The 9,855-nt window shown below is 33.2% G+C and overlaps 1 pseudogene across 1 annotated transcript; it reads left to right on the forward strand.

The window, feature by feature from the left end:
* Positions 1 to 6,161: 6,161 nt before the first annotated feature.
* LOC150030536 (oligopeptide transporter 4 pseudogene) lies at positions 6,162 to 8,664 on the forward strand (annotated as a pseudogene). Its single transcript, XR_016526796.1, has 2 exons — positions 6,162 to 6,353; positions 7,933 to 8,664. The product of XR_016526796.1 is annotated as an oligopeptide transporter 4 pseudogene (transcript).
* The last annotated feature ends 1,191 nt before the right edge of the window (positions 8,665 to 9,855 follow it).

The raw sequence follows: 9,855 nt of genomic DNA on the forward strand, positions 1-9,855 counted from the left end.
TATTTTCTTCACTTTTTGTTCTTCTCCTTGTGCAATCTTACTTCAGTAAGACAAACTCGCAAATTAGATTCTCTCAGTTTTCGAATGGAACTGATTTCACTAAATTTACTCATGTCAATTGTTGAAACCATGCATTTGAAGTTCTTCTTCTAAAAACTTCCCGCCGCCTTTAGAGTTCAAAGGTTAACTGTCACGTCACTCCTCATTTAATATGTTTTCCTTCCTTTCCATCATAATTCCTATAAATAAACATGAATTGCTACTTAATAAATATATAATATAACATTTCTTTAGCTAAACATGCTTATCTAGGAAACCTAGAGTTCGGGGTTTACACTATGTATCCCGAACAGGCTGACCAAATTTCAGCATGCTCCAATGGTTTAAGCTCCGAAAATCGACAACTTTGTGGAAGCTGTCGCTAAAAAATTGAATGGCTGTCTTTCTCTCCGATGTTCTGCCTCTTTTTCACTTTTTTTTTTCCTTTAGGTCATCCTCATATCACATAAAGAAAACCTAGGGCTTTCAAAATGGGCTACCCTAAAAAATTAGCCCCAATTGGGCTCACAAAACACAAGTTTAAAATAAAATATTGCTTGTGGACTAGATACCCACAACAATCTCCCCCTCCAGCCCAACATGGGGAAGATTCAATCACATCTATGATCATTGAACCTCATACCGGCAAGCTTACTACAAAGCTCAATCTTGCTTTTGGGAACTACCTTAGTTAACATATATGCACTATTCTTGTTAGTGTGGATGTTCTTCAGATTCAATCTCCTCTTCAATTACATCTCGTAGCCAATGATATCTAATGCCAATGTGTTTAGTACGACATGATACATTGGATTCTTGCTCGAATCTATAGAACTTTAACTATCACAAAATATTACATACTCACCTTGCTTCAAACCCAACTTTTGAAGGAATCTTTTAAGCCATAACATCTCCTTGCTTGTTTCCACTACTGCAATATACTTTGTCTTAGTTGTGGACAATGCTACACATTTTTGTAGCTTGGATTGCAATGAGATGGATCCCCCTGAAAATGTACACATAACCTGATGTATACTTTCTGTTATCAAGATCACTTGCCATGTCTACATCAGTATATTCTTTAAGCATAGATTTGCCAGCTCTATAACATAAACTCAATTTGGAGGTACCCTACAAGTATCTGAAGATCCACTTCACTGCTTCCCAGTGAGTCGTACCTGGATTGGGTAGAAAAGACTCATTAGATTGACTGCATGTGTAATATCAGGTCTAGTACACACTATAGCATACATAAAAAAACCAACAATAGAAGAGTATGGAATTGATGACATAAATTCTTTCTCTTTCTCTGTTGTAGGGTAAACTCTCTTACTTAGCTTAAAGTGAGTTACTAGTGTACTAACAAGCTTAGCATGCTTCATATTGAACCTTTCCAACACCCATTAAATATACTTCTCCTAGGATAATCACAATTTCCCAACTTTCCTATCGCGAGCAATCTCCATACCTAAGATTTGCTTTGCAAGACCTAAATCTTTCATGTCAAATAACTTGGACAAGTATTTCTTCAAATTTTGAATCGTATCTATATCTTATCTAACTATCAACTTATCATCAACATATAAAAAAAGAATGATGAAGTTGTTTGTAGGGAACTTTCTAAAATACACACAAGAATACGTTGTAGTTCGTTTATAATCATTGCTTATCATAAATTAATCAAATTTCTTGTACCACTGCCTTGGTGCCTGTCTAAGCCCATAAAGACTCTTCTTCAACTTACAAACAAATTTATCTTTCCCTTTTTCTTCAAATCCTTAAGGTTGCTCCATGTAGATCTCTTCATGCAAGTCACCATGTAAAAAAAAGCAGTTTTTACATCAAGTTGCTCTATCTTAAGATAAAGACTTGCTGCTAATCCCAACATTGTTATAATAGATGTCATTTTGACCACTGGAGAAAAGATCTCATCAAAGTTGATACCCTTTTTCTAGTTGCATCCCTTAACCACTAATCTGGCTTTGTACCCCACTATCTTCTCACCATCTTTCTTGTACTTGAAAATCCATCTGTTTTTCAATGCTTTCTTGCCCTCTGGAGGCTTCACTAGCTTATAGGTTCCATTATTTTCTAGGGAATTTATCTCCTCTTTCATTGCATCGAGCCACTAGTCTTTTTCATCATAAGACAAAACCTCTTGATAGTTCTCTGGCTCTCCATCTTTACTAATTAGAATGAACTCTGAACTTAGATACCTTGTTGAAGGTTTACACACTCTGGTGGACTTTTGAGCCTGAGTATCCTCCAGTTGGGGAATAGGTTGCTCCCCTGCTCATGAACTTCTCCATGAATCATTTCCTCATATGCATCTTCCTCATGAATTTCTTCATCAAATGAAAACTCATCAAGATCATCATCATCAACATGATCTGGTACATTACCATCAAGTTGTATCTCACCAACATCATCATGTACATCATCAATATTCTTATTTTTTGGTTAAACAACAGAAGAAATAGAAGTACAATCATTAGTAGTATTAAAACACAACTCTGAAGTAGATGTGTAAATTGTACTAAGAAGATCTGCACCCTTCTCGTGCTCAAAGAATACTATATCTCTGCTTCTTACTACCTTTTTTTTTTCTGGGTCGTAGCACCTATAACCATACACTTCATTTCCATACCCAACAAAATTACATGGATTGGTCTTCGAATCAAGCTTTGACCTTTGTTCTTTAGGCACATGCATGTATGCCTTGCTGCCAAAGGCTCTGAGATACAAATAAGTGGGATCATTCCCTTCCATGCTCTCTCTAGAATGTCTAGACCAAGAGGAATTGATAGAGATCGATTAATCAAATACACGGTACATTGCATTGCTTCACCCCAAAATGTCTTATGAAGATCAAACATTCTAAGCATACACCTCACATTCTTCATAATGGTTATGTTCATCCTCTCAACAACTCCATTATGTTGTAGTGTGCTAGGTTCTATCTTCTCATGTGTCTAATGCCATGTTGTGAACAATAATACTTGAACTAATTCGAAGTATACTCATAAAAAACACTTCAACTTTCTTTCGATCTCCCTTTCTACCATGACATGAAACTTCCTAAAAATCTCGAACACTTGGTTTTTTTGTCTTCAACATATACACCCAAGTTCTTCGAGTAACATCATCAATAAAAGTGACAAAATATTTATTGTCACCAAGTGACTCCACCTCAATAGGCCCACAAATATTAGTATGTATTAACTCCAATTTTCCTTGCCTTTTGATGGACTTCCCAAAAAAGAAAATTCTATGTTGCTTACCTGCCAAACAATGATCACAAGGGCCAAGAGAAAATGTTTTATCAATAGGGATAAGAGATTTACTTGCCAATAATTTAATCCCCTTATCACTCATATGCCCTTGCCTTGATGCCACAAATTTAGAGAATTCTTTTTTTTCTATTGCATTCAACTTAGAAGAACTTATGCTCAAGTTTATTTTATACAAAAAACACTATAACTCACCTCGAGCAACTACTATTGAACTCTTAGACAATTTCCACTCACTATCACAAAAGGTATATCAAAATCCTTCTTGATCAAGTACATTTACAGACAACAAGTTAAGGCATAAATCAGGAATATAGCGCACATTCTTTAATGTAAGCGTGCTCCCAACACTTGTCTTCACATGAATATCACCTAACCCAACTATGCCACCTGAGCTCTTGTTTCCCATCTTCACACTACCAAAATCATAAGATTGATAGTTATTCATGAAATACTCTCTTTTGGGAACACAATGGTATGAAGCATATGAATCTACCACCCACTCTGTTTGAATTTCTACATTATGACATTCACTGGTTGCACAAATCAAGATGACAACATTATCACTCTGAGAAATAATTGTTGCAGTATTTTTATCATCTTTCTCTTTTTGTGAGTCTTGCTTCTTCTTTGTTCTTTTTTCCAACGATAACAAAACTTTTTTATATGGCCAAGTTTGTTATAGTAATGACATGTTCTAGTCTTTTTGTCTCTAGACTTGGATCTCCCTTTTGAGTACTACGGTCTTTAGGTTCCTTACTATTGTTTTTTCTAAAATTCTCAGCAATAAGAGTATGTGAATTATCAACTTCTATCTCATTTCTTCTTATCTCTTCGTTGAACATGCTTTGTTTGATAACATCCAAAGACAAAACACCTTGTGGAGCAAAGTTACTAATAGTCACAACCAAGGTTTCCTAACTGTCCGACAAAGAACTCAACAAGAACAAAGCCTACAATTCATCATTAAAATCAATTTTCATAGTAGTCAAATGCTCAAAAACAGACTTCCCGCCATTCAATTTCAAATTAACAAGCTGTTTGATTAAAGAAGTTTTGTTATGTGCGGTCTACCTTTGATAAAGGTCTTTTAGTTTCTTCCACAACTCATATGGGCCAGACTCCTTAGAAAAATGGTTGAAAATGCTAATATCAACCCACTACCTAATAGTCACCAAATTTTTTCTCTTTAACTTTCCCCAATATTTTTCTTCCATTTTTTTTTTTCTGGTTTTGCAGGTTTAGAAATTATGCAATCTGCTTTGTAGTTGTTTCAATTGGATCAAATAAATCTTTGCAATATAACAAATCCTCCATCATCGATCTCCAGATTGAATAATTGGTTGATGTCAATTTTATCATTGAACTACCTCCACCATTACTAGTAGACTCCATAATAAGGATTAAATTAAAACCTGCTCAGATACCAACTGATAGAACCCAAACGATATACAACAACCCACTAGGATTTCCTTCAAAACAATCAACCAAATAATTGTTCTTCAAAACACCTTAAATAAATCACAAATAATCACCAAGCAATCAATCAAACAATAGATAGCAATAAACCACAAAATTCTAGAAGACTAAAAGCAAAAAGCATACATGAATTATACGTGGAAAATCTCTTTGATGTGAAGGGTAAAAACCACAGGACTTGTGAGAAGTCCACCCTTGTCAACTTCTCTTATTATATTTAAATTGAGGGAAAAATAACCCAAATTAATCATATAAAGGTTCATTACCCACCGATACTTTCATACATAAATGATGAACACTTGAGAGATAAAAAGAATGAAAATCATCCAATTTTATGGGTCCTATTCGGCAGTGATTACGGACAAACTAGAGCTCAAAAAATGATCCAACCATTCAAAAGAAGACCCTATGTATCCCGAATAAGTTGACCAAATTTTAGCACGATCCAACGATTCAAACTCTAGCAATCAATAACTTTGTGAAAGTTGTCGCTAAAAAATCGAACTGCTGTCTTTCTCTCAATTTTCGGCCTATTTTTCACTTTTTTTTTTCTTTTAGGTCATCTTCATATCACATAAAAGAAAGCCTAGGCTTTCAAGATGGGCCAACAAAAAATAGCCCCAATTGGGCTCATAAAACACAAGTTTAAAGTAAAGTTTTACTTGTGCAACAACAAGTGGGCTGGACACTCACAATAATCTTATAGGCGTGTTAAGGATCTCACAATGAAAAGATAGAGAGACCTCACAATTTTTAAAAGATACATGAGCTACTCTTCTCATTGTTAATTGATTTAAAGATATACCATGTCTATCTAATATAGGGTCGTGTCCACATTGAAAAATTTCATCTATATCAAATGGAAAAAACTGAGGTGCAATGTGAGTTGCACTCATCTTTTATACATCTAAAGCTACACTCAATAAAAGTTTGCTAGTGGCAATTGTTTTTTAATTTAATTTTATATTTTATTTTTGTTATATTAGAAAAATGGGAGGCATTGAATTAGGTACAACGTAGTCACACATAATCATTATCCTTCTCTGTGCACCATCTAGTTTTCTTTTCTTTTTCTTTTTTTTTTTTTTGAGTACAACAACGGTGGGAAAGGGGATTGAACCTCTGACTTCTTAGATCAGAGTGTATATCAATACCACTAAACTAAATTCATTTTGGCAGCGGACCATCTACTCAAGAGAAAGGCTCGTTTAAATATAAACATATTATGATGAAGCAAAAAATGTAGGGCGTGGGGCACTATAATTTTTCCGTCATTAATAGTGGTTTTTGTCTTATAATTTTTTATATAAAAAATTTCATAAAATTTGATTTAGTTAAGAAATTTTATTATGTATGGAACAGACTCCAGGGCTGAATATTATAACAGAGTATTTGATGGGAGTGATATTACCTGGAAGGCCAATAGCCAATGTGTGCTTCAAGACTTATGGGTATATAAGCATGGCTCAAGCAGTCAGCTTTCTGAGTGATTTCAAATTAGGGCATTACATGAAGATCCCTCCTAGGTCCATGTTCCTTGTTCAGGTACACTTTTACTCTTTTATTAAAAATTAGTTTATTTTGGTATCTAAATTTTCAAAACATCAACTTTAAAATATATAACAATTTTGATTCTCATCACGTCGATAACATGACATCAAATATGTATTTTAATATTCTACATGACCTATATTTAAGTCACATATGTTAGCATTACAACAAAAAAAAGATTTTTCATGACACAAGAGCATATCTAAAATAAAGGGGGTGAGAGAAAAAACTATCATAAAAGTCCAAAAATCACATTTTTGGCGATAAAAAAAATACTGATTTTCAGATATCAGTTTTTTTTTTTTTTTTTTTTTTTAGTTTTCCAATGTCACAGATTAATCACTTATCAATTGTCATTAAAAGAAAATTAACATTTTATTAAAAATGTGTTTTGTTGTAGTGTAGTTTGAGTTCAACATTTAATAGATAGATATTGTGTAACATAATAATATAGAAAAAGTAAGCATAATGTACTCAGCTAATATAAACAACTTTTTAAAGTTGATTGATCAAATCCTCACAATTGTTCTACTAAAAATAAATAATAATATTATTATTATTATTATTATGACGACGGCGGCGGCAAAGACATCTAAAATAGATGCTTTAGAAGTTTAAAGTATGAGATATAATGTATGTAAAAGTTGGAGTGGCTGAAATAAAATTAAAATGCTCCTTTTCTCTCTCTCTAATAAAGCTAGGAAATCTAACATTGTTCAGAAGTATAATTTATTTACCATACAAAAAGGTTAGACTTAGGATTTTTTTTTTCAAATATAAAAAAAATGAAACAAAATATCTATAAATATGACAAAATTTAACTATTTATCTGTCGTAGGGTATATCGCGGTCTATCATAGATGAACAATGAAAATTTGCTATTATTTATAAATATTTTCAGTAATTTTGTCATTTAAAATAATTTCCCTATAATATAACATAAAAACGACTATTTACCGGCCCGAAGAATTTATTCTTGATTCTATTTTAATAAAAAAATTAGAAAGTATCTATTTTTATATCTCAACTACATTTGGACTAATTTTATATAACAACTCGTCTAAGTCTACAACATTGTCAAGAAAATTAGTAGAATGTTGAATCTACAACATGATGGTTAAAATATTTAATTTAAGTATCTATTTGGATTGACTAGAGAAAAAAATATTTTTTCAAAAAATCATTTTTATTTAATTTTTTTTTATAGAAACAGATTAAAATATATTTTGATAGTAGAGTGTTTGCCAAACATTTCACTTTTTTCTAAAATAACTTATTTTCAAAATTAAACACTTTATGAAACATACCATAAATATGACCACTTCCATAAATTGATTTTGAAAAGAATTAATTTTAAAAGAAAAATACTTAGATGCATATCTATTTTTGGGTCTTCAACTCAATTATTCAATCATAGTTGCCACATGATAATTTCTTTTTAAATTAATAGATCATTTGATGACGTGTCAAATAATGAAAAGGAGGGGTTAGTTGGAAGTAGTGCTATATTTTTATCTCTAAATATTGTGCAATTCAAGAATTAACAGCCTTTTCACTATCCATGTGTACGCAGCTGATTGGAACAATACTAGCTGGGACAGTGAACATCAGCGTTGCATGGTGGCTTTTATCAACCGTGGACCACATATGCCATCAAAGCGCTTCCTCAAACAGCCCATGGACTTGTCCAAGCGACCGAGTTTTTTTCGACGCGTCGGTCATATGGGGCTTAGTCGGCCCAAAGCGCATATTCGGCTCCCAAGGGAACTACCCAACTCTCAACTGGTTTTTCCTCGGCGGCCTCCTCGGCCCTTTCCTCGTCTATCTCATCCACCGATTATTCCCCAACCAAACCTGGATTCCTCTCATCAACCTCCCCGTCCTCTTCGGCGCCACCGCATACATGCCCCCAGCCGCGCCGATTAATTACAACTCCTGGCTTTTAGTCGGCACGATCTTTAACTACTTCGTCTTCCGGTACCGGAAGAGGTGGTGGCAACGGTATAACTATATTTTATCGGCGGCGTTGGACGCCGGCGTGGCGTTCATGGCGGTGCTCATTCACTTTACATTGGGTGATCGAGTGCATATGAATTGGTGGGGTTCCAATCCAGTGGACACGGATCATTGTTTGCTTGCAAGTTGTCCCACCGCTAAAGGCGTGGTGGTTGACGGTTGCCCGGTGTTTTAACTGCTTTCTTGAATTTTCCGGTGTGAGTTATTTTATTTTATTGGGTAAAAATCTATTGTTTGTAGTGATTTCGACATGTCGTTTGAGTGTGAAATATAATTTAAACTTTTCCTTCCCCTGTTCGTCTAAGTATAGTTTGAAACGCAAGTTTGTATTAAAAGTTTAAATTAAAGGTTGTATTTCAATTATGAATCATATAAGCTTAGTTGCCTATTTGATTATTTAACTTTAGTCCATATTTGATTATTCTTCAAAATTGTAGAAAGTATTTAATTCATTTATGAACTTTTAATTTTACACCTAATAAATATTGATCTTATTAGATATTATGTCTAATGAAACTTTAAACTTTCAATTTTGTGGTGGATACATATGTAAATTTTTAAAATTAGAAATCCAAAATTAAATTTGTATCATAAAAAGTGCATATATCAAATAGACACAAAATCTTAAAGTTAAAAGACTAAATTTGTAATTTAACTTTATTTTAAAGATCAAATTCTTATATATTTTTTTAATCGTAGCTTGTATACTGAAACCTTGATAGTAGGGTTTGACCAACAAATTATTAGGTTATATAATAATAACAAAAATTCAATCATCCTATAAAGACTTTTCAAAGTTAGCTTGGCAATGAGAGCATAGCCAAATGACATATAAATGTATTAGTGACTAAAAAATTTATGGTTTGAATCTGTCTACTTCTATTGTACTAAAAAAAAAAAGTTTGAATAACTTTTTGCGTATCCCATTATATTTTAGCCCAATCTTATAAAATAGAACAAATTGACAACATATTCTTAATTAAACAAAAAAAAAAAAAATGCTACTTCTAAATTATCAAGTACTATTATTGTATTTTAGTTTATTTGTTTTAGCCAACTGTCAGTTTGTTATGAAGGGCAGTATATATATTTAATTCAAGGTTGTAATCCTTACGTGTAATTTCAATAATATCATCACTTTTTCCCTGATTACTCAATTTATGCGTAATATGGTATCAGAGAGGGGGTTGCTCGTCTTCTTCCGCGTTTTTGTTGAGTTCCTCCGGTTCTCTTTTCCTTTTGCGATTTCTTCTTGAAATCTTTGTTCCTCATTGATCGATCATCATGATTGAGGGCACAAATTCTTCAACGATCTCTATGACGGTTCCTCCAATCTCTTCATATCCAATCTCGTATATTTCTATAGGGGTGTGCACAATTTGATTCTGTCCAATTTTGAATGTCTTTGAACAGACCAAAATTGAATCTTCTCGGTTTTGGTTTTTGAATCAAACCGTCTTGATTCGGTTCAGGTCGGTTC

The sequence above is a fragment of the Benincasa hispida genome, unplaced genomic scaffold, assembly GCF_027475165.1.
Source record: "Benincasa hispida cultivar pf3 unplaced genomic scaffold, pf3_genome.v1.1 HicScf1848, whole genome shotgun sequence".
NCBI classification, from domain to species: Eukaryota; Viridiplantae; Streptophyta; class Magnoliopsida; order Cucurbitales; family Cucurbitaceae; genus Benincasa; species Benincasa hispida.